Here is a 25,366-nt window from a genome sequence, read left to right as displayed (position 1 = left end):
GAGAGTAAGAGAGAGAGAGAGAGAGAATCAGATAGAGGCCTTTAACAAATTTAACAATAAATAAGCATCATTTCCTAATAAACCAAACCAATACCTATCCACGACAACAAAATTATTGAATATTAAAACTTAAATTTTACAAATAGGTCTACAACCATCGAAACGTTACCAAAAAAAATCCTGTCTATAATAAACATACATATTTCCACTAATCTCCAGGAGCTGCTTGATTTTATTTTTTGGTATAGACCTATTCGTTGTAGGTAGATGGCAAATGAATGTATCATATCTCATTCCCTATGTAGATCATTTATTCATCCAAATAAATAAAACAAGCATATATATTGACTAGGGTCGCTACTAGATGATTTGGTGCGAAAGGGTACGTGACGTCACTAACGAGACGCCTGTAAGTTTTATTCATTAGAAGAAATAAACAAAAAAAAGTGACGCTTCTGATATACAATAATATCACCCCCCCCAACCAATTATTTATATGCATTTGGTAGGCCTAAATACAGGATGCAATCTTTGGTTTCGTATATTTACGTAAACAAAGTGGGCTTACACAATAACATATTAAAAAAAAAACTTTTTAAAATATGCATAATAAATATAAAAAAAATTAAACGTGCAAATTGCCTAATTATACGCTGCTGTGTCATCAATTCAGCATTGTTTAAGATGATTTTCATTAGTCTTCAGAAATACTGCCCAGGGCCTCCCATTAAATCCGCCCCTGGATAAATGTATTCACTATTGAACGGTCGAACAAAATCTTTTGCTTTAGTGCATTGTCTGTAATAGGTCTAGTTTATCAAGATCAGTAGAATAAATCTACAATTTCCTTAAAATAGGTCATGTTAAAAATAAAATTATGAGTAAGCGCTCCTATGGTCTTTTGTATCAGTTTTCCTTAAAATTTAAATGTGTCACTTAGGCGCGCAGCATTCAACTTTCAACTATTTAAAGTGTGCACAAAAGTAGGACATTGATAAGTTTTTATTTTTAGAACACAAGGGCATCCTCTGACGTCAATGCTCGCTATCAATAGTAGCGAGAATCAATGAGGTCATTCATATGCGACCTCAGTCGGCTGCGACCCTGACCCTTCAGCCGAAAAAACTCTCATGAACCGAGACGACGATTTTGTATGCAGGAATCCTAGTGACGTCATAGCCGATCTATTTTTAGAAAATAAGTAGTCCCAAGGTTATGACCCCCCTATGCAGAAAACACTGCAGGCGAATAGGAACTAGGTAACAGTTTGTTTATTGTGGTATCTGCGTCGAACGATAAATGCTAATGACATCATTAGCATTCTTCAACCGATGTGCTAGTTAGTAAATGATGCGCGCGAAGAGAAAGTAGTGCCACATATACGCCTTACGAGACGAGTTGTGTTAAGTTCAAGTGTCCCTCTCGTGTATAGTAGGCCTGGTTCGCTACACCACAATGGTTCAGAGTTCAATAAGTCTACTTATTGCCAGCCGGGGACAGGACCGTGTAGGCCGTGTTAGTTAACACCGTGAGAAAGGATCTAACCATTCACAACTAGATTAAGTGATGTGTGAGTATACAGTATAGATGTGGGTAGACACTTGTTAGAAGGATATAATTAAGGGTGTAACTACACGAGGGCGGTAACATAGCCAGTCTTTAAGTTTCCTGTCCGCCATCTCGCAAGCATCAACAGTAATTCACGGAGGGCTGCTTAGTCATGGGGTAAGGGCTCTGGGCTGTAGTCTCGATGGTTGTGGGTTCAAACTCTGCGGGCCACCACCACTTCCCGCCGTCATGTGGAAGGTTTGGTCTAGGATATAATAATCTTCAATCATAAAAATAAAAAATAAGTGACTGATGTAGTAATAATTTTTAGGATTAATAAATAGACCAAGCAATACTGAAATTTGTAAACAAATATAGACACACATAGGCCTAGAACAGCGGTTCTCAACCTTTTAAGCTCGGCGACCCCTTTTTAGAATCCCTCACTCGGCCGCGACCCCCCCCCCTTCCCCACACACACAGCAAAAGAAGAGTAGACAATAACAATCCATATTTTCGATGGTCTTAGGCGACCCCTGGCAAATCGTCAATAGACCCCCAAGGGGGTCGCGACCCACACGTTGAGAACCCCCGACCTAGAACATATCACGTATACAAAGAACATTTCTATGCACACACACACACACACTTATGCTTATAATAAGAACGCTTGACTCCGAGTGCGAAGATTAATTCAAAGAAGACAATTACCACCTTGTTGAACCAATATTTTGCTAATATCATCAGGTCTGCCAAAATGTCCTGAATGTTGTAAGTCACTTAAAATAAAGCTTTTTTTTTATTTTTAAAGCATTTTTTAAAGCTTTTTGGGGCTTTTTAAAATAACTTTTTTTAAATACCTTTTTTTTTAAAATACTTTTTTTTAGCTTTTTTTTTTAATGCCTTTTTTTATATCTTTGTTTTTTGTTTTTTTTTTTTTGACGACTCTTAAGTCTTTGCTGTACCTAGAAAGGATGACTTTGATAGTAAGTCTTGATGTCCTGCTGACCGGGAAAAGGGGATGGATTTGGTTGCGCCAACTTTCACAGCACCCCTTACGATGAAGACAATGGACAGATGATGATGATGACAATGATATATGTTATCGGAGATTTTCATACTAAAGGTTATCCACAGTACTCTGTTCTTCGTCTACATTTTGATTTTTTGAAATAGCTCTATTTAAGTCAGAACTTCATGGAACCTGGGTAGGTGGAACCTGGACAAAGATCTAATAAAAAAAAATAAAAAAAAAAAAAACAACGTCTGTAACGATGTTTCTAGAAATGTAACAGTTGCTGTATGTCACTGAGAAAAGAGTTACTAGCTTGTTGGCCACATGTGGAAAACTCTAGTTTGACGGCCAAATGTGGAAAACTCTAGTTTGACGGTAATAAATCTACAAAGTAAAAAAAGAAATACATTTGTTAGTCTAGATCTAAAGCCCTATATCATTGGACTATTATAAAGTGTAGTAGATCTATACATTCGCTTAACCAGGATTCTTTCTCGGGTGGGGGTGGGGAGATGGTACGGGGTAAAGAAAATGTCCCCCCCCTTTTTTAAAAATCTAACATTCATTAGTTATTAAGTGACACAAAAAAGGCTCTTTAAGTTGTATCAAAGAAGTATTGTCTTTTTTTTTTTAATTTAAAATTTTAAATGTGTTTCTTGTTTCTACACAGTGGCGTATCTAGGAAATTGCTATCATTTTGGGGTCTCGGAGCTTGACCTCTTTGGGGGGGGGGGGTGCATTTTGCGTACTATTTAATATTTAATGTTAAAAAAATTCGAACACTCATTTGGGGGACCCCCCTCAAATTATTATTGACCCCCGTTAAATTCCCCTCCTCCCCCCACCCTAGCTACGCCACTGATTCTACAGAGCTTTAAAAGTGCACAAATTTTGACATGGTTTTAAAAATGTTTATCCATACTTCAGTATATCGCACTGCAGCTACACTAAAAAGCCCAAAAAAAAACTTGCTGCTTATAGATGTGCCCCTATTTGCTAAAAACAAATCTCCAATTGTAGCAATAACTAACATATTTTAAAATAGATTTTAAAAATTAAATGATGGATATTTGTTCGGAAGTTCTTTCAAGACGCATAGCATACGATTAAATGCATTGTTTAAAATAACACTTAATATAGCTTGTAATATAAAATTTATATAACCTTGATGTAACAGTTAATACATTGAAAGATAAATATTTGGACTTTAATCTAACATTGTATATTATTGATTGTTTATTTATCGAATTTGATATCACATTTGACCTAGCACTTAATGTATTATTTAATGAAACATTAATTTAACTATAGGTACATTTCATACAATTGTATAACATTTGATATAAAAGCCATGCATTGATCGTAATAATGAAATTCCAGCGTGCTTTCAAATCACTATTAACTATTATCGTACAGAAAACAAAGTGATATAAAAAAAATCACCGTCTGGGTACACGGATAGAGTGCCATAATGTTTTGCATTCTCTCCCTTTTCTATAGTACTCCCTCTAGTACCCACTAAAACCACAAAATGTAGAGGGTGTTACCTAAACTCGGGTTTTCTCTAACCTTGTCTTACCTTCCGTAATAAGCTGACATTAATGAACTGACATAAATGAACTAACATAAATGAACTAACAGTAATGAACTGACAGTAATGAACTTCTTCTTCTTCTTCTTCGGTCTCATTGTTATGTTGGAGTGTTCAGATGACTAGACCAATACATGAGATGAACTGCGCAGTGGTTTCCAAATCAGGGAGCTCTCCATATAGTTTTCTTTCTATTGGGGTGTTTTGGGGCCAGTGTCTCATACGGGCCTCTTGGTAAGGAGAGCAGTTTTGGAGGACGTGGTCGGCATTCTCTGGTGATACTCCACATGGGCAGATTTCACTGGTTCCAATTTTGAGCTTCCGGTACTTGTGTTGTCGCATTCTGTTGTGACATTAATGAACTGATATAAATGAGCTGACATTAATGTATTTCCAGCTATGAACTGTTGTGTGGCACATGGGAAGAACATAGGCTTTCCAACCAAATGTTACAGAGCTCGATTCTCTGTACGGTATATTTCTTATATAAACTTTTGGGGGCGGGGTGACTGAGTGGTTAAGCGCTTGGCTTCCCAACCTGGGGTGCTGGGTTCGAATCTTGGTGATGATTGGGATTTTAAATTTTGGGAATTTTAGGACGCCTCTGAGTTTACCTAACTCTAATGGGTACCTGAATTTAGTTGGAGAAAGTAAAGGCGGTTGGTCGTTGTGCTGGCCACATGACATATCCTACAGTTTCACTATAGACATATCTATCTATCTATCTATCTATCTATCTATCTATCTATCGATCTATCGATAGATAGATATAGATATAGATAGATAGATATAGATATAGATAGATAGACTGATATAGATATATTCGAATGAGACTACGCAATACAGATTAATGCTGTTCTAAGCATTTCTATTCCAGTAACGCTAAGTGTCTACTTTTATAGCTCTGTGTTTGACTTACTGGGTTGTACAATTTTTATTTTTTTTTTTTAGTTGCAATGGGATGTCAACACATTTTGTTACTAAATTGGTCGATTTGGTTCACTCGGAACCTCCAATCAGAAATGTTGTAATGCCATATCACGTGACAACGTTTGAAAAGGTGGCGCTGGCACCGCGATCCACTTCCTGTTTTTACCCCCCTCCCTCCCAGGGATTCTGCATGATCAGGCTATTTCACACATTTGAAACACCTTATACACACCCAACCCTTTATACAAACACAGGACAGAAGTTGGTGATGCGATCGAAAAAAAAAAAAGAGGATTGTCATAGTACGGTATATTATTACAGAACCGGAGCAAGAAGGTGCCTAGGCTCGCGTGCATTAAGGAAAAGTAAATTACTATTTTAAACCAGATAATTGCGAATTCTGTTCTCGATACCTGTGTCGCTGGTGTTATTGTCAAGTCGCTCGTGATATGCCATCGTGTACATGTGATATGCTAGCGTGTACCTCTGATATGCCATCGTGTACATGTGATATGCTAGCGTGTACCTCTGATATGCTAGCGTTTTCCTGTGATATGCTAACGTGTACCTCTGATATGCTAGCGTGTACCTTTGATATGCTAGCGCTTTCCTGTGATACGCTAGCGTGTACCTCTGGTATGCTAGCGTTTTCCAGTGATACGCTAGCGTGTAGGTGTGATATGCTAGCGTATACATTTGGCTTGCTAGCGATTACCTCTGACAGGCTAGTGGGTACGCATGACGCGTAGGACGTAATCTTCTTTTTTGAAGTAACGTCTGTTTTATATAAGATAAGCAAGCGTGTACATGTGATATGCTAGCGTTTTCTTGTGATAAGCTAGCGTGTACGTGTTATATTTTAGCGTGTACGTGTGTTATGTCAGTGTGTACCTCTGATATGCTTGTGTGTTCTGTGATATGCTAGCGTCTACGTGCGACATGTCTCTGTGTGTAGATAAAGCTAGAATTCCCTTCATGTTTTCTTCTTGTTGCTTGTTTAAATACCGTGACATGAGGCTACTTAAAAAAAAAATTTCCTTGAAATAAATATTTCGATACAGAAAAATCTAATACTCGCAATATGTGTTTTAATATGTGTCTCAAAGAATAACTTTTTAAACAATGTTACATTTTGAAATGGTTTCTTTAAAAGGGCTTTTGTAACTAGACGCTTTTCAGTTTCCTTCATATTTAAGCCCTCTTAATGTTTGTGTGTGTGTGTGTAATCTATATCTTATAGGAAGAGTAAGAGAAGAGGTCGGTTCGACCTTTTGATAAAGAGAAAATATGGGAGCTTCTAGACGCGCTGGCTGGCTTCATCGGAGATCCTCAATGGCGCATGTCTGAGAGTCTCGATATCCGATCCTGAATTGAATGTGTCCCGGGGGTGAAAGGAGATTGTGTGAGAAATTCTAAACTGCTAGCAGTGCTATTGGACGTTAGAGCGATATAGTGACATTATATAAAATATTTATTGACACAAATAAGCGTAATATTCATGCTTCTAGACACCTTTTAAATAACACTTTTTAGAAAAGTACACTCACAAACACAAATAGGATGCCATGCACCCATGTACACCATCCGGTAATTCAAATACTTCGCAAATTAAATCTTACAAAATAGCGGTATTATAAACATTAGACCTACACTTACAAATCAAAGTGGTGGGTGTAAGCCAGAGTCGAATAAATAACATGATTGAAGGCTATTTCAAGTCACGATTAAATGTTCCAAGGTATTACTGTAATGCAGATAACACTGACAACGATATTTACCAACAACAATAATCAATAAGTCATAATCAACATAACACTATATAACAGTCGTCTTAATGGACCTCTTTCACCAACCGTAAACAAACCACCTTTGAGACATGTGCTCCGCCATATTTTCTGTACACCTTTACGACTTCGTTTGAGCCAAAACGAGGATGTCACGTGGTAGTTTTTTCGGTGTTTCATCCATGAACATCACGTGACCGTTCTTTTGGGTGAATGGGTTCCATTATTGTCTATAGCAAAGAGGCCTAAAATACGGCCCGCAAGCCTTATCCTGCCCTTGACGTGGTTTCATACGGCCCTCCGAAATGTCGCTACAAAGTGTATAAAATCTAAAAAATCTATAAAAAGTTTGAAAACTGTATCTTTACCTACGTTAGGCCCCTGACCATAGATATAAATAAATATAGATTGGAAAAAGTAAATAACTTCACGTAGCTTGAAAACATGTATATCTATTGTTGTCGGATTTCCGAATTCTGAAAAGTTGCATGATCTTCATTCTTAGAGATTAAACAAATCTACACTGCCTCCTTATATACAATATATAGAGGTGTGTATCAAAGTTAAAAAAGCACTTTTATACTGCTCATAAATGCTTTATAATAAAGTATACAAAATTGCAAGTCACAAATTTTCGTTTCATAAAACTCTTTTATTGGCCAGTCTATATTTATTTATGTCTATGGCCCTGACTTTATCTCTGATGCATTGATACCATGACATATAACATTTGTAGGTTTATGAAATGGGATAGCCGAAGAAACTAAAAAGGAACTCTGAATTTAGAATCTACCAGAAAAAGTGAATGGATCTTTACTTTTTTTTGTAGGACATGATAATAAACCAACCTATTTGTTTTCTAAAGTGTGTCTGCTATAAAGCACAACATAGAAACGGATTATAAAACATTCCTAGTTTGAGCTGCGAATTAAAGATCATAAAACTACGCCTGAAGGATCGATGGGAATATTTACCAACAAGAGACAGAGGAATGAGTCATTGGTAAAACTATCTACAATGATGCTCACATTTTAAGTAGAGAAATGAAGCCAGTTTCCGACGCATAAAAAAAAAAGATATACCGATATCCCATTAATTAATGTAAGTACTAGATCTACAAGTTTCTAATAAACTTGTTTTAGGCCAATCTCATTTCGTTTTGTACATTTTCGGTCATGTGGCCCACGACACGAGTGTCATAAATTATAATGGCCCGCACTACCACAGGTTGAATTAGGTTGGGCATCACTGGTCTCTTGTGTAACAGCCTCAACGTGGCGCACGGGTGGAAAGGGTTGATAATGGAGAAGATTAAGCCAATAGGGAAGCGAAACATGAACCTGTTGGGGTGCATAAGGACCAAGTCCATTTCACTGGCGGGGATGGAAGAAAGCCCCATAACCATGCCACCATCCACACACCGTTACACAATGGGTCGTTTTATGGCGGGCACCCGCACGGCTGATGTGGTACAGAGAAGGAATATAAAGAAGCCTTCCTGGTGGGCTCCGTCCTCGGCCTCGCCTCTAAACTGAGAGTCTTGGGATGCGAGTAAAAGGGGTGTAAAAATTACATTTGCTTGGATTTCCCCCCACCCCATACAGAACCAAATGGTAGTTTGGAGAGATGTGGCTGTATATTTGGAGTTATTTCCCTTTTTACGTTTTGTACACGTTTTTTCATCCACTTCGCAATTCTTGGATCAGGTTGAAATTGTGCACAACTAGTCATAGTCTAGGACAATAGATGAATCAATAAAAAAAAAACATTAAACCAATTATTTAATCATGTAGTGGTTATTATTTTTGTTTTATGTAGAATAAGGGAGCTTATAACTGCAGTACTGAGATATATGGCAGTTGTTTTCGATTATTCCCATTTGATAAGCTTTGTTTTTTTTAAAAATGATTTAAAAAAAAAATATTTTGCTTGTTTAGCCATTCTCCTGCTACCTCTGGTTGAAAAAAAAAGTTGGTGTACCGAATGCAAACACACGGCACATGTACAGACTCACGCACACACACACACACACTTACACATATTCTTTCACACAGATAGAGACACACAGTTGCTTTCTCACACACTCTCCCCAAATTCTATCTCACACACGTTGACGTACCCACACACTTATCTACACACACATTGTCATACTCCCACTCACATAATCTCTCTCACACATATACACACACACACACTGACGCATTCTCTCACGCACACGCGCCCACTCAATTCACACACTCTCTTTCAGACTCACACACACACACACACACTGACGCACACTCTTACACATTCACACACTCCACACACAACAACGCTTTCTTTCATCCACGAAACACATATTCCACACTCGCTCGAGTACAACCTTACACTCACAACCGTTTCCTGTCACGACCTTATCTCTCCCCCCCCCCCCCTTTTTATATCTATGTTTTCATTACGTCTCTTTTTTTTTCACGAGTGATGGCCCCTGTTACCACCGCCACCACGCCCGTGCGTCCTGCTTGGTCATCCTGACCTGCGAGGGGAATATGACGTCACCGCGGCCTCCAGATGACATCACTTGAACCGTGCGGCGAAGAGAAAACAGCACATGCTGGGGGAGGCGACTCACATACACTTGAGCAGCTCCCAGACACGAAACACTTCAACGTTACTTATTCGCTGACGTGTTACAAGTTACAACGTGTTACTCTCTCATCACTTGATAGTGCTTAATAGCTGTCACACTGAAGCCATTGTAGGCGGTTGTAACATTTCTTTGGATGTCATTTTGTTTTTTTGTCTATCATCTAAGCGTACAGCACGTCCGCCACATGTCATATGACACTTGTTCTAAGATAAGACATCACAGACAGGAGCGTCGCAATCATGGTTCGAATGAATTCGTTGCGCCCGGGCCCAGACTAATAAGGGCCGACAGGGGCATTGTAGAGATAGTTGTTTATTACTTTTAAGAAAGCGTACATGATTTGAGCAAAACGACACACTTCTATTTGCTAAAGATGGTAGATCTAGATACTTTATAATGTTTTCTTGTGGATGTACCAGTACATACAACTTGGCACATTTTTTTAAATTTTTTTTGCGAGTTTGTACAGGGTGGGGTGGGGAGCACCATCATATTCTAGAAATCGATCCCACGGGGATGTTGCTACGCCACTGATCACAGGCAACGTCAACTTTTATACCTTGACCCTCTTTTCAATTCTCACCTTTGAGTGACACGCTGTATTTGTTTTTTTTTTCTTCTTATAACTACTTTCGATGAAATCACTCAAACACGAACACACACAGACACACAAAGACACACACAGACACAAACCTACAAAGTATACCCCCCCCTTTTTTTTCCAAAAACAATAACAACAACAAGGATGATGAAATCAAAATAATAATGACACTCTTACTGATTTTGGTGGGTACGTTTAGGTTTCTTTAAGCTTTCTGGGCAATAGTTATTACAATATTGGTTTAATTAAGGTTTAAATTGTATTGTCAAGCTGTGTTAATAAGATACACACTCACAGCTGGGGCTGCGTAGCAACGGGAGATGCTGCATTCCTCATTAATCTTCGGACTCGAAGAGTAGCCGTAATAAGATACACTCATAATCTGCCCCCCCCCCCCCCCAAAAAAAAAAAAAAAAAAAAAAAACTAAATGTTAAATGGCAAAGCAAAATACCTGACACTGAAGTCCTCCGAAGAGCAGGCCTGCAAAGACTCCAGACAATCCTGACGCATTCTGAAATGCGATGGGCAGGCCACGACTGCAGAATAGAAGAATCCTGCATCCCTAAGAGACTCCTTAATGGCCATCTATGGGAAAGAAAACGAGCACAAGATGGACAAACAAAACGTTTCAGGGGCGCCCTCAAAGCCTCTCTGAAAACCATACACTTTGACCCTGCCTTCATAAGCACATGATAGAGCATCGTGGTCACGTGGTGTCGCGTTGTGGTGCAAAAAAAAAATGCAGCGGGCACGATAAAAAAAAGTGCTGTCAGGGGAAAAGCGACAGAGAAAAAAAGATTCCAGCTGGAATAACCTGCCCAGCGTACAGCAAAACATTCCGGGCTCACAAAGGTCTCACCAGTCACACGAGGAGGCACATAAACACAGTGGAAATCCCCCCCCCCCCGAAAGGGGGTCATCATCAAACACGATAGACGAACCAGGGGCGCAGCTAGGAATTTTCCATAGTTTGAGGGCACGGGGGGGGGGCTTGACCTCTTTGGGGGCCCCCAAACGATGCGTAATACGTAATACTTAATTATTAATGTAAAAACACTCATTTGAGGGCCCCCCTCAAGTTGGGGCCCAGGGGATTTTCATATTCTCCCCCCACGCCACTGAGACGAACTATATAATATAAAGAGGCAAAATGTCCCCCGATGTTATAGTGTTGACATGGAGTTGTGGATGCAATCTCAAATTTGTCAAAGGATGAGTCAGGTCTGAATCCCAAAACTTAGGTCACGGCTTTAACGACAAAGTAGAAATTACTAAAAAAAAAAATATCCTGAAACTCCACAAAGTTAATGACCTCTGTCGTAAATGCGAGTCTCTAAGAAAGTTCATTTCATGATTTAGAGCACTAGGTCAGGATGTCCTTCTTGGTCCACGTTTATGGGTGGACACTGGACACGATCTAGTGCCAAAATAATTCCAGGAGGAATGCCCTTTCTTAATTGTTAATCGGATAAACAACAAACACACAGGGCACTTAAAAAAACAAAAAAAAAAAAAAAAACAACAACAGAGATTTGGCTCAAAGGGGCACATCGGTGTCTTGTGCTAAAGATTCTCTCTCTAACTAAGAAAGTTATCTCATCATATTTATATCTATATTTTCTTTGGCTTTTGTTTTTCACGCCGTAGCGTTGCGATTTGGTCCAATCTCTTTGATAGACACCTATGGCAAGGAAGCATCTGGGAGAAGGCTGCCGTGCTGCCCATGCTAAACTTTTTAACTTACATCGTCAAATCCCAGTTCAAAACTCAATATCAAAATTTGAATTCGAGTCCCTCCCCCCTTTGTTTGATAGCCAAGCGATGTTTGCTACTCAGCCGACATCTTTTCAAATCTCTTTCTTATTTGGAATAATAGAAATATTCTCTGAACTGTTTTCGTAATTTCATAATAGAATCAGAGACAAAACAAGTAAAAAAAAAAAAAGTGAAAGATTTAAAAAAAAGGAGGGGAGTGTGTTGAGTTTGTGTTATTCGTAGGCGGACCCCGCGGTGGTCATTGCTTTTTAAAAAGCAGCACGAAAAAGCTGCTCATCTTCCAGACCCCCCCCCCCCCCTCCACCTGCCCCCAACTGGTTCACAAAAGTGATTGAATCCTAGCGCACTGAGCGTTCTAAGAGCAAATGAAAGGACCACGATCGCTTTAGCAGAATTGAAAGATAGCTAGAGTCCACTAAAATAGTTCAATCTTAATGCAAACATCATTATATAAAAAGACTGTGTGTACTATGTATATTAATCGGTTATAAAGAAAACGAATGATATTTCCGTCTAGAAAGATATAGAGGCTTACCTACATCAGTGGTCGCAGGTGATTGTCAAAGATGAAGACTAAAAAGGCTAATATGATAAAAAAGTTAAAAAAAACAACAACAACAAAAAAAAAAACTGCTTATATAAAAACACACTAAATATAGATAACAAAAAGAAAAGATGTTTGGTTTGAATCAGACTAAACACAACCAGCGCTTTTTTTTTTTTAAATTGTATACTTTTTTTAGTGCGTTTTTTACAAAGCTTATATCAGCTCTCTTTGTCTGTTGTCAGGGGTTCTAATTATATGTTTGTTTTTGTGTTTGTCTTGGCTCGCTAGAGGGGTTCTTCAATACTCAATTAGAATTACTTAATACTTGCTTAGATACTCAAATAAGAACAGTTACCACTAGATACACTCTACTCCAACTATAGATATCCATCAAAATACGAATAATACTTTAATAATATCAAATAGAGCACAGACAATGAATCAACTTCAATAAATATTTTATACACAAAACACCAGTGCAGGAAGCGACTATCCAACCTTCCTGGACCGGGAGCAAGACCTCACTAACTTGACACACTCTCTCACACATTCAACGAAGACTTAACCTTTCAGTTCATAACTCGTGCAACACTTTGCATTTATAACAAGGGGATATAACAATCATACCAAAATATCTAAGTAACATGTTTGGTTCGAATTTCATTTGAACTCAGACTAAACACAACCAGCGCTTTTTTTTTAAATTGTATACTTTTTTTGTGCTTTTTTAACAAAGCTTATATCAGCTCTCGTTGTCTGTCTGTTAGAAAGTTTGTGCGTGTTATTTCTCCGACACCAGATCTCGGATCAAACTGAAATTTCACACACTTATTTTTTTCACCTGAGAATACAAGCATCAATAAAAAAAAATTACCAACCAATTAATCAACAATAATTAACTAATTAATTATTTTGTTTGGTGTGCCAAACAAGGGAAAGAAATTGTAATTGACCGAAGTGGAGGTATAAGCTGAATTAGTCCCCTCTATAGGTAGACGCTTGCACAAGTCCTAGGGTTTACAAGACTAGTTGTATCTTCGAATCATTTCTGGGCACCCTGCACTAGCTAAAGGTGTGTTTTATAGTCTCGTCTGAGGTGTAGCAGTGTTGACATCTGGGATCATGATTCTCTCGGATCCTATTGGACAGTGTCTCGTGCGAAAACATGCCAAAATTGATTGATCCTTTCTGCCTAATTGTCACCATGCGCCCTTCCTGTTTGTGCTCTACTTGCGAATGCCCAAGTCACGTGAAATTCAAGGCACTGGGGAGGAGTTTCATTCCTTGTCCATTCATTGTGTTCTCGGCTACGAATCTCACTTGTTATAGCCAACTCTATCATAGAATTTGGTGTCTATAGTTTTGTTTTTGAATAACATTGAAGAGAGAGGTTTTCAACATCAAAACTATCTGAATGGGGGTATTTAAACTCAAAACCACCAGGAGGGATTTTATACTTTTTTAAAAAGCCCTCTGGAGGAGGGGGGTTTTACCTTGGATTGGCTACGCTCATATAATTTTGAATGCGTATTTTGCTTTTTTTTTATTGAAGAGGTATTTTTTTAGCTTCAAACCCCGCTGAAGGGGGGTTTAAACTCAAAACCCCCTATGGCTACGATCATAGAATTTTGAGTGTGTAATTTGCTTTTTTTATATTGAAGAGGTATTTTTTTTAGCTTCGAATCCCACTGAAGAGGGGTTTAAACTCAAAACCCCTTTGGCTACGTTCATAGAATCCGGTGACTGGTGCATTGATTGTCTTATTTTGTTTATGTTTATCCTAAATTTCGGAGGGGGTTTTAAAGTCAAAATCTTCCTTAGCTATGCTCTTGGAATTCGGGGATTGTAGTTTCTATTTTTTTTTTAATAGAGGACTCGTTCATTCTCACACTTCTCATTCTCCGATCAAGTTGAAATTTTGCATAATTATTTATAGTCGATAACAATACAAGAATCACGACGTAGGAAGTAATCATCTTCAATCCAAAAATTAACCAATTAGTTAGTCATTTAGTAGTAATTAATTAATTTTGTTTTATATAGCAGAAAGGGAGCTAAACCCTGAAATTTTCAGATAAATGGTAGCAATAAGGAGTTATTTCTAATTAGATAAGCTTTGGTTTTAAAAAAGTATTTTTTTTTATATTGCTTGTTTCGTTAAATACATACTACTTTGCCTTATTTTATTATTATTTTTTTTTGTACAGCTATTTTTTTTCATTTTTAATTAATCAAATCTTTTTTGTTAATTAAAATTAATTAATTAATTGCAAAATGTTGTGTGTTTTCTAATATATGTACATAGAGAAGAGAGCCTACCAGTTTAGGTGTCTGATGCTCACCTTTGCTATTTCTGACTTCAGTGATAAAAGTTCCGCCGGACTCAATATCTGAGAAACACGTGAAGGCCGAGAGTCAGAAATAAGAAATAATGTAAATTATTCATAACTAGGATACCCATCTAGCATTGAAGATTTTCAAGATAAACTAAACAATGTCAAGGACGTAAATACATGCAAATGTCTCATATAATGCTGAAATCAAAGAGCTTAGAAAATCATTTAACTTTAAAAAACCCACCTAGCTTTTCACCACGCATATTATTTTGTACACCAGAGACATACAGCTTGTTATTTATAGATTTGCCCCCTTGAAAGAAACTTTTTTATAGAGCTTACATTAAATTCTATAATATTAACTTATAATATTGACCTCTTTCAGTCGTAGAACGACTATGGTTCATCTCGAACACTCTTTCATATGGCTGTGGAGCCCTATTTTGGAGAGACACTAGCGTCCACATATATAGCAGGTCAAGGTGGCCCCGGATACGCTGTTCTGCCTCAACGTGGCACCCGGGTGGAAACGGTTACTTGAGGGGGCAACTAGGCTAAATAAATGGCGAAACATAACTCCCGTGGGGATGCCCACGGGTAGACGAGAGTCCACCCATTGCACGGGCGGAGTTGCAAAAGAGTCCCCATAAACCTGTCACACATCCATGTACTGTTCCTCAAAGGACGTTACATAAATGGCGAGTCCCCCACGGTTAGCTTGGTATAACGAAGGAAAATGGCGGAGGCTCCCGGTGTCCTCGGCCTTCGGCCATGTACAGCCAAGCATGCGTCGGGGGCCAAAGGCATTGGAAACAACAATGCTTTACATAGGCATTGACTCGGGTCTATCTCAAACTGAACTGTGTTTCCACAGTTTTTTTTTTTTTTACTGTTTGGCATCCAAAGAGTTTTTTTTTTTTCAAACTTAGAGCTCGAAAAGCCTTCGGCTCAGCTCTTAAGACGATCAAACGGTCAAGATGGCTTTCGCATAGAGGAGCTGGCCATTTTTGTGTGGCACGCTTTTCTTCAAGAATCGAGGCCCATGTTTTCTCGCTGTCTATAGCTTTCTTGGTCACCGTCTCTCTCCAACTAGTGCGGTGTCTAAGGCTATGTCTTCCCAATGGTCAGTATAAATGTTTACTGATTTTAAATCTCGTTTTATCACATCAACGTAACGGAGGTGGGGGTGACCAGTCTTTTGTCCTTGCGTTGAATTTCACGCGATAATATGAAAAACTACTTATTAATTGTTGTTTTAACTTATGTCCAACTTATATGCATACTAAACAGATTTTTTTCTCTTTAAAAAAAAACATTTTTTTTTGGTAAATGTAGTAGTTAGTAGAAAAGAACTTACATAATGTAGCAATACAAATGTAAAAAAAAAAAACAAAAAATCTAAAACCATTTGCAAAAATGTGTTGAAAATATGGTAGATCAATGTATCCCCTACTAAAGAACCTCCCGTGTTTGTTACTATTAATAGTGAATAGTTGTAAAAGTGGTGTATTTTTGTGAAAAAACTGCTTACATAAGTGATTTAAAAAATTAGATTTTTTGCTTTTAGAAAATAAAACTTTGAATGGACTAAAATATTATGATATTGGATTTTTAATACCTTTTCTAGTTTACGAGATCTAAACTGGACTGACGGACAGACATTTCACACAAAACTAATATAGCCGCTAAAAATGTTATTTTAACAAATAAAAACATGGATCGGAAAAAAAAAATCGATGTTAATTACTAGAACAAAAAAAAAAAAAAAAGAAGTAGGCTTACTGAAAAAGAAATAGATGTAGGGCTTTCTAAATAGAAACGTCTTTTCGTTACTGATTGTAATAAACAGATATTTTCAAATGAAATGTTATAGTCAGAGAGCAAAAAATTGCCTGTTTTGTTTAATTACTCCGTCCTGCACGCTTCTGACTTTAATATCTACATTAATGGCCAAGTCACCCAATACGCAGTCAACATGGCGTCACTTATCGTCTGCTAGACAATAATGTGACACCAAATAAGCCCAGATCCAGGATAAATTGTAATTAAAATATTTATGAATTTAGAAAAAAAAATGTGAAATGAAATTGTAGTTTACTTAGAATAAGTTTTTGAACGAGAGGAAAAAAATATCTCATCCCCATAGTTCTGTGTCTGATTATGTATCTCTTTCTCTAGATTTCTAAATCGCTATATCTCTATTCCTGTGAATGTTTCTATCTCTTCAGTCTGTGTCTCTTTGTCTCCTCCTCTCTTTCTCTCTCGATCTTTATCTGTCTGACTCTCTCTGGGCCTTTACGACAAAAGTCAAGAGTGTGTGTGAGAGAGAGAGAGAGAACTAATATAATATCTTATCTTTTCTTATAAAATACAGACATTACTTCCAAAAAAAAAAAAAAGATGATGATTACGCCCTACGTGTGTCTCTAGGTGAATCTAGTCATGCATGTTAATCAATGACTTAAATTTAAAATTTTAAACTTTGCCAAGTCATTGGTTTTCTTGTCTGGCTCAAGCAACCCATCCTATGCTCTAATAGCACTAAGGAAGAAGGAGCACTTGTACAATTTTGTCCTAGCATATGGAACAAGGAATGCGGCTGTTATCTTTGTGTCTTTCTTAGTATTGTTCTAACTTAAGGGAGGCAACTCAACGAGGCACATATATGTTTATTTACTCAACATCACAAGTTCACAAAACATTATCTTTCTTAGGCACAGTCTTTTCACTTCGGCTCTCAACTTAGGCGGAAATCGTTCTCCTCTTCTCTTCCTAATGTTGACATCCTTCTCAGTCTAGTTTATCACAGTGCGCACCTTCTAGCTTAATGGCGGTGCGCACGGCAGAGTTATAACAGTATTTTATAGCGGCCCTAGAAAGGCAAGACGCTATTAATTTTGTGTGGTTTGTCTGTCCGTTTGTCCGTCCGTCCCGTTTAGATCTCGTAAACTAGAAAAGATTTTGAAAATCCGATATCATGATATTTTAGACCTAGACCATTTAAAGTTCTTCATACACAGCTGCGATCGCAGGTTAGGCATATGTGATCACCAGGCGCCGTTGCATTTTCACCCTTCTTTCTGCTTCTGTTGGGTATGGAATCTGCAATCAGAGATCCTTCCTTTATGCTCTCTCTCCATGTGGATCTATTCAGTGCTACTTTTTCCGAGTTGCTAGTGTCGATTTTGAACAGCTTCATGTTGCGTATGCATACATCCGTATAACGTAAAAGTGGGCGACCAACGGCTCTCCTGCCTTCTATTAGATCGCCATACAGAATGTCTTGTGGAAGTCGACCTACTGGCATTCTACGAACGTGGCCAAGCCAGCCAAGGCGTCTGCTGCTGATAACAGAGCGGATGTCCTGGCATCCTGCTCTTCGTAGCACTTCCTCACTGGTTATCTTTTAAATTTATAAACTTTTATAAATTTATAAAATGTATAGAGACAAAATCTATTTAATATGCATATAAGCGGAACATAATTTAAAACAATAATTAATAAGTAGTTTTTCATATTATCGCATGAACTGCAGAGCGACACTTATTGAATATGACACATAACTAAAGAAATTTTTTTTTTTTACGGAAAAGTTTTTTTTTTCCTTGAGGGGGCAACTAGGCTAAATAAATGGCAAAACATAACTCCCGCGTCATGCATTTAGTCATGCATATTAACCAATGACTTAAATTCTGCCAAGTCACTGGTTTTCCTGGCTAGCTCAGGCAACCCATTCCATGCTCTAATAGCAGTAGGGAAGAAGGAGTATTTGTACAAATTGGTCCTAGCATATGGGACGAGGAATGTGCCTTTATCTTTGTGTCTTTCAGAGTATTTTATTAAATTTTGTTTTTGTATTTGAAGATTATGGTTCGGTGTTTTATGTATAATTGCTACTTTACTTTTGAGTCTTCTGTCCTGAAGGCGTTCTAAATTTAGTTATTTTACTAAAGGTGTTACTCTAGCCAAATGTGAATATTCGTTTGTTATGAATCTCACTGCTCTATTTTGTGTCTGTTCCAGTTTCTTAATGTTTTCGTGAGTTGAGGGGTCCCAAACGGAGGATGCATATTCTATTATTGGCCTAACATTTTAGTTTTATGTTCTTATTTGATTTATAGAAATTTCTTTTAATAAATCCTAATGCTTTGTTCGATTTTTTTTAATAGTTTCATCAATATGTGGATTCCATGACAGTTTTTCATTTATTATAACACCTAGCTATTTTGCGTTTTTAGTCTGTGTTACTGATTTGCCATGAATAAGATAAGTGGAATTAATTTGTTTTAGTTTTTTTGTTACTCTTAACAACTGACATTTTTCTGGGTGGAAAGACATGCTCCTATTTGATTCCCATTTTTATTGTTCTATATATTATGCAATCGTCTGCAAATAATCTGACTTTTGTTCCTGAAGCAATGCAATTTGGTAAATCATTTATGTAAATTAAAAATAGTAGTGGACCCAAGACTGTTCCTTGAGGTACACCTGCGTTTACTGTTATCGGTGTTGATTTAGAGCCATTTATTATTACAGTTTGATAGAATTTCATTCTGATATTCTTTCTGAATTTATTGAAACCTGTCTTTTCATCTGCCTAAGTGGACCACTTCGGAGGCCGATTTTGTGTTTTTGTTTTCTACTCAAGCTGTCTTTGTAACCTTGTATAGGTTTTGTTTTAGTATTTGAAGATTATGGTTCAATGTTTTATGCATAACTACTCCTTTACTTTTGAGTCTTCTATCCTGAAGGCTTTCTAAATTTAGTGATTTTACTAAAGGTGCTACTCAAATGTGAATATTCGTTTGTTATGAATCTCACTGTTCATTTTTGTATCTGTTCCAGTTTCTAAATGTTTTATTAAGATGAGGGGTCCCAAACAGAAGATATTTATTCTATATTATTGGCCAAATCAAGGTTAAATAACATTTTAGTTTTTAATACGTATGCATAATATAAAATATTAACTAATTAGCATAACAACTGCAATCATTCAACAAAGTCATTTTCCTTTACAGACATGTTAAGGTCATCTGTTTCTTTGGCCAACGGTGAACAAGCAGGTTGTCATGTGACCAGCACAATGACCAACCGCCTTTACTTCCCCCCAGCTAAATTCAGGTACCCACTAAATGTCAAAATTTAAAATCCAAGTTTTCATCGACATTTGAACCCAGGATCCCTAGTTCAAAATCCAAGCGCTTAACCACTCAGCCACCGCGCCACCTGAGATTTATTCCAAGCGTTGGGTTAATTTAAAAAAAAAAAACTCTTTTAAAAAACATTCTCGCAGCATAAAACATAGTTCGTATGTATTAATTTCGTGTTAATAGACACATAGCCATTGAAAAGAACATGATCTCTAGTAGACATGAGAGTCTCCGTTCAAGCTGAAATATTAATGAAGACGAAGACTGATCAACATTATTAAAACACGTAGGCTTCCAGTGGCGTATCAAGATACCCGGGTTCAGGAATATCTTGGTGCCTCCCCCCCTCCCCCCGCCCATTAAGACCAATGTTGTTTGAGACAAAACAATCAAGTAATTTGAATGTATCGGTACAGTTACCAAAAGACATTTAATTTAGATTTACAATTATCACTTATATATAATCAGCACCATCCCTATAGACGTAATTGTCATTGTCGCCCCCTCCTTGTTTTCTGTTTTTTTTTTTAAACGAAATCTCTCTCTCTCTCTCTTTCACACACACACACACACGCACTGTCGCTCTCTCTCTCTCTCTCTCTCTCTCCAGATTCCTGCAATAGGTCTACTATCAAGGATTTTACGAACATTCATTGAAAAAAAAAAAAGAATGTTAAGATCTGGCGACAATTGCCACTACAAACGCTAGTAACCATTACAATAAACCTGATCCTTGCAGTGAAACTATCCAAACTCTAGAAGAAAATATTTAATATTTAGGACATTAAGGACATTTTCAGGGACATTTTTAGATTCTATATTTTAAAATCAGTTTTAACAAATTTTTTTTTTCACATTGTTAACTCTCAAATCTCTCAAACTCCTACTAGTCTTGAGTCATGGGCCCAAGCGCAATAAACCCCTTCGCACCACTGACGCTACACCACAGGTCGTGGGTCCCTAATGGTCGTGGGCCCGGGTTCATTGGACCCCTTCGCGCCATGGATGACAAAAGTGGTTATCATTGCACCACAATGAACGAACTATATATACGCCGCTGGCTTATACTATTATTTTACAGCAATAAAAAAGATCATGTCTTATATTATTAAGAAAAGTAAAACTAAGGTTAAATTGACCAAAACAAAAAACACAAAAAAACATGCTATTTAAAAAAAATGAAATTGAGATTTGGCTGAAAGAAAACAAAAAACCAGACAAACACACAAAAACATAAATAAAATAAAAAACATTTACAAACAACAACACCAACAATAACAACATAGGTACAGTCACGAAAACTGAACCAATGTGTGTACACTTCACAGACATGTCTAGATGTCTATATAGAATAGATCTATACTGGACAAGGGCTATAGGAGATTTTCACGATAATCTCATCAATGTCAAAGACGCTAAATTTAACGTCACTGTTGGCAACTAAACAACCAAAATATAAAAAATAATGATAAAAAAGAGTTAATCTAAAGGCGAATGTTTACAAAAAAATAAGTTTATTTTTATTTTGAAAGAAAAAAAATCTATTTAGTATGCATACAAGTAAAACGTAATTTCAAACAAAAATTGATAAGTAGTTTTTCATATTTCCGCGTAAACGGCAGTAGCCACAATATAGAGGTACATTACGAAACTAAGGATTTTAAATTATCTTTTTTTTTTACGAAATGTTATATTTTTAAATGAGGCTTTTAATAAGAGATTAATAAGAGATTTAGATCAAATCATTATATGACTAAGACTAAGACTGCTTTATTGATCCTTACGGAAATTTGCTGTGATTACAAAGACTCTTTTCTCATATAAAGACAACGCAACAGAAAAATACCAGGTTCACATCTAACTTCACCTTCACTTTCACCTTCTCTTTGCTGGACCGTTGGGGCACCACACAAGATCTGTCAACATTCTTTCTCCATTCTTCTCTGTCATTTGCCTTTGATAAAATTTCATTGTAATATTCTTTCTGAAATTATTGAAACCTGCCTTTTTACCTGCCTGGGTGGACCACATCGGGGGCCGATTTTGAGTTTGTGTTTCAACACAAACTGTCTTTGTAACCTTGTTTTGTCCGAGACAGTAGCTCCAAGGTATTTAAAACGTTTGACAATAGATAGCTTTTTGCTTGCAATACTGTTGTCCATTATAAAACTCTATTGGCTCTTGGTCACATAACGTATGTTGAGTACCCAAGTAATCAAAGTTGGAGGGAGTGATACAGCATTTTTTAAAGAGCTTTTGAAACAAAAAAGACAAAAAAAAAAAAAAATCAATAAAAAATGATTAATGAAATAATTTAATCATCATTAAAACTTCGAAGAATCCATCAACATCTGATTGCCACACTAACGGGTGAACTTTGATTTATTTCATTTTTTCATGCAAAAATTCAACATTAATTAATATATGCTGTAAATAAAATATGGCTAATTGTCATCAATATGAAACAAGTAATGCTATAGATATTTATAATTTTTTTCCCCAGACATTATATTTTACATTTCTTTAAAGGAACTTTCCATTTCTGTGTCATATTTTGTTTAGATATGCATCATATAATATTACATATAATGAATGCTATATTGCTTAGGCTTTCACCCTACAAACATTTGACATATGTGCTTACATCCAGCGTCTAGACAATATTTTGGACTGGCCTCTGTCTATTCTCTGTCTATTCATAAATATTATATACATTTAAACCCCTGAAAGTTACCGGTTATATAAGTCTGGCGTCTGTCACCTGATATATTTTATATATATATATTATATGTAAGTGTGGGTCTATAAGTGTAGTGCTGTCTGTATAAGCTATTATAAATATCAATAATATTGCACTGATATATGTTATCTATTCCTGTGTAGACTGGACTTGACAGGGTCGCTGTGACAAGGCATCATGAACTAGGATTTCTTTGAAGAAGGACAACTGACATTCGCAATTACTTCATGGGCGACAGGTCTTGTAAATATGTCTACGTGCAGCATCATCGCATATAAACAAATGTGGAAAGTCTTACTTTAATTGATACCTTGATTAGAAAAGTTGAAAAGATCTATTTAGAATAAGTCCAATTAAATACAATTGAAGAGGCAGGGGCATAGCTAGGAATTTTCCATCGTTCGGGGGTCGGGGGGGGGGGGAGCTTAAGCATTTTGCTTAATATTAGATTTTTCTGTAAAAAAAACCCCACTAATTTGGGGCCCCGCTCTAGTGGGGGCCCGGAGGGATTTTTAAATGTTTCCCTTTCTTCCACCCACCTTAGCTACGCCACTGTGAAGAGGATATAATTCAATAACTAAATAAACGGATCGAAGATTTACAAATATGTGTCCAAACCTTGAACAAATTACATTAAAGTGATGAGAAATTTTTGCTCTGTTTTTAGGTCAGTTGGATCGCTGGGGCATTAAACATGAACTTGATGTATTTTGGCCGGACTTAATATCTTTTAATAACAGGCCCGTCTATTCCTTTATGTTGTCTTCCTATCGCTTCGCTTTTCTTCTTCTTTTACAAAGCTTATATCAACTCACTCTGTCTGTCTGTCTGTCTGGTAAAACGTTTATACACGTTATTTCTCCCTCACCCAAAATCGGATTAAGCTGAAATTTTGCACAATTATTTCATTTACCTGATAACACAAGAATCAATTAATAAAAAACCAATTAGTTAAATAACTATTGATAAAATTTTTTTTATTTCTTATCTCAAACAAGGGAAAGAAATTGTAATTGACTAAAGAGGAGGTATAAGCTTAATTACCCCCCTTAATAGGACGTCATCTGAGTCTTAGTGAACACAAACCTGCAAAATAGGTCGAGACTATGGAAACAATACAATCGTCCTTGTTCATAAGCTTTACGCTAGCTGAGTGGTTACCGTGTAAGGATTAGAAGCTTGGGTCCGAATTCAGATCGTCCCCCCCCCTTTTTTTTTTTTCATTCAATTTTTATTTTTTTTATTGTTAGTCTAGATGTATTACAAATTTAATGACATGACTGATCCAAACTAATTGATAAACCTACGCTTAATAAAAGCTTTTTTTTTTTCTTTTTTTTAAAAGTATTTTTAAAATGTTTTTTTTTTGTTCCTCATTCTGTTTTCTGCAGAAGCGTCCTTTTTTTTTCCTACTCGCCACTGTGAACCTGTTATGGATTTCCATGTTTATGGTGCGGTTTTGTGTGTGTGTGGGGGGGGGGAAATTAAATCCTGCTATAACGTCTCCGTGGTTATACGATCTCTCTTTGTAGCTATGGAAATTAAACGGAATGTCGCCATGACCAAGGAGCTTACCATAAACTCCAACCAAACCAAAACTAAAACAAAGGAGTTGGGGTCGCACGAGGTCTTCCTTTTTTATCCACAACGTTGTAACTTTGTATATATCTGTTTAACTATATCTCTCCATAATTATTTTTCATAATCCGACGCAATTATTATTATTATAGCGTTTATATAGCGCTACTTTCATGCTTATAGCATGCTCAGAGCGCTTTTGGTCCAATCTCATTTGTGGCCCAGTGGGGGTGGAGGGGGTATCCAGGAGTTGGTTTTCCGTGCTGCCTTTAGGCGCTCAGTAAACACAGCTCTGCCGAACCTCGAGCCCCCTTCTAGGTAGCCAAGCCAAGCCAAGCACTTGGCCTCTCGACCACGCTTCCCACCAATTATTCATTTGCTAATTTGTAATTCACTTCCCTTTTATCATTAAACTCCTATAACTTTGTAATCAAAACATATTTTATTTGTCATAGAATAGGGAATCCATGCTCATTTTATAGATCCTAAATTAGTGTTTATAAAACTAAAAACAGATAATTCAATGTGGTCAAATCAACGATCGTATCGTTGATCAGGAGAGAAAGAGTTACAATTCTCTGCACTACTTATGTACACGGATACGTTTCTGTTTTCACGTTTCAGATGTTCAGCTTTGAAGATGTCAACATCCCAGGCTGAACCTCCCGCAGGACGACGATGGATGGCAGCAGGCAGGGTTCGAAGCTCAAAACCGGGACCATTGTGAATTTATCATATCTCCTACAATATCATTGTTTATGTAGCGTCAGATTGTGCTATATAGATATAATATAAATAAATAAATAAATAAATGTATATACATATATAAACAAAACAAAACAAAACAAAACCAAAAACTATCATTGGACTTCTGTGATGAAACTTAGTCCTATTGTTATAAACAAAAGACAGAAAAAAAAATTATACACAGACATGCTGAGGTTTTGATCTTTTATTCCGACATTGAGGTATTTTTCGTAGTCCTTTTACCGAATGTCATCGTGGATTATATTTTGTTAAAATTAAAAATGTCATTTTATTTCTTCTTTGACGTCATTCTTTTTACTACCTTTAGGATGACACAATCACTATCACCATGGTGAACTGTCATTCAATGTCATGTCTACAAAAATTACATTG

General features: G+C 36.9%; 1 long non-coding RNA gene across 1 annotated transcript; it reads left to right on the top strand.

The window, feature by feature from the left end:
• Window positions 1-1,450: 1,450 nt before the first annotated feature.
• Window positions 1,451-25,314, top strand: LOC129927384 (uncharacterized). The gene is made up of 3 exons (XR_008778999.1): window positions 1,451-1,570; window positions 22,792-22,886; window positions 24,851-25,314. It is a non-coding gene; the product is annotated as an uncharacterized LOC129927384 (long non-coding RNA).
• Window positions 25,315-25,366: the final 52 nt, after the last annotated feature.

This window comes from Biomphalaria glabrata, chromosome 7 (assembly GCF_947242115.1).
Source record: "Biomphalaria glabrata chromosome 7, xgBioGlab47.1, whole genome shotgun sequence".
Lineage (NCBI taxonomy): Eukaryota > Metazoa > Mollusca > Gastropoda > Planorbidae > Biomphalaria > Biomphalaria glabrata.
This window is presented reverse-complemented; position numbering and strand designations above follow the sequence as displayed.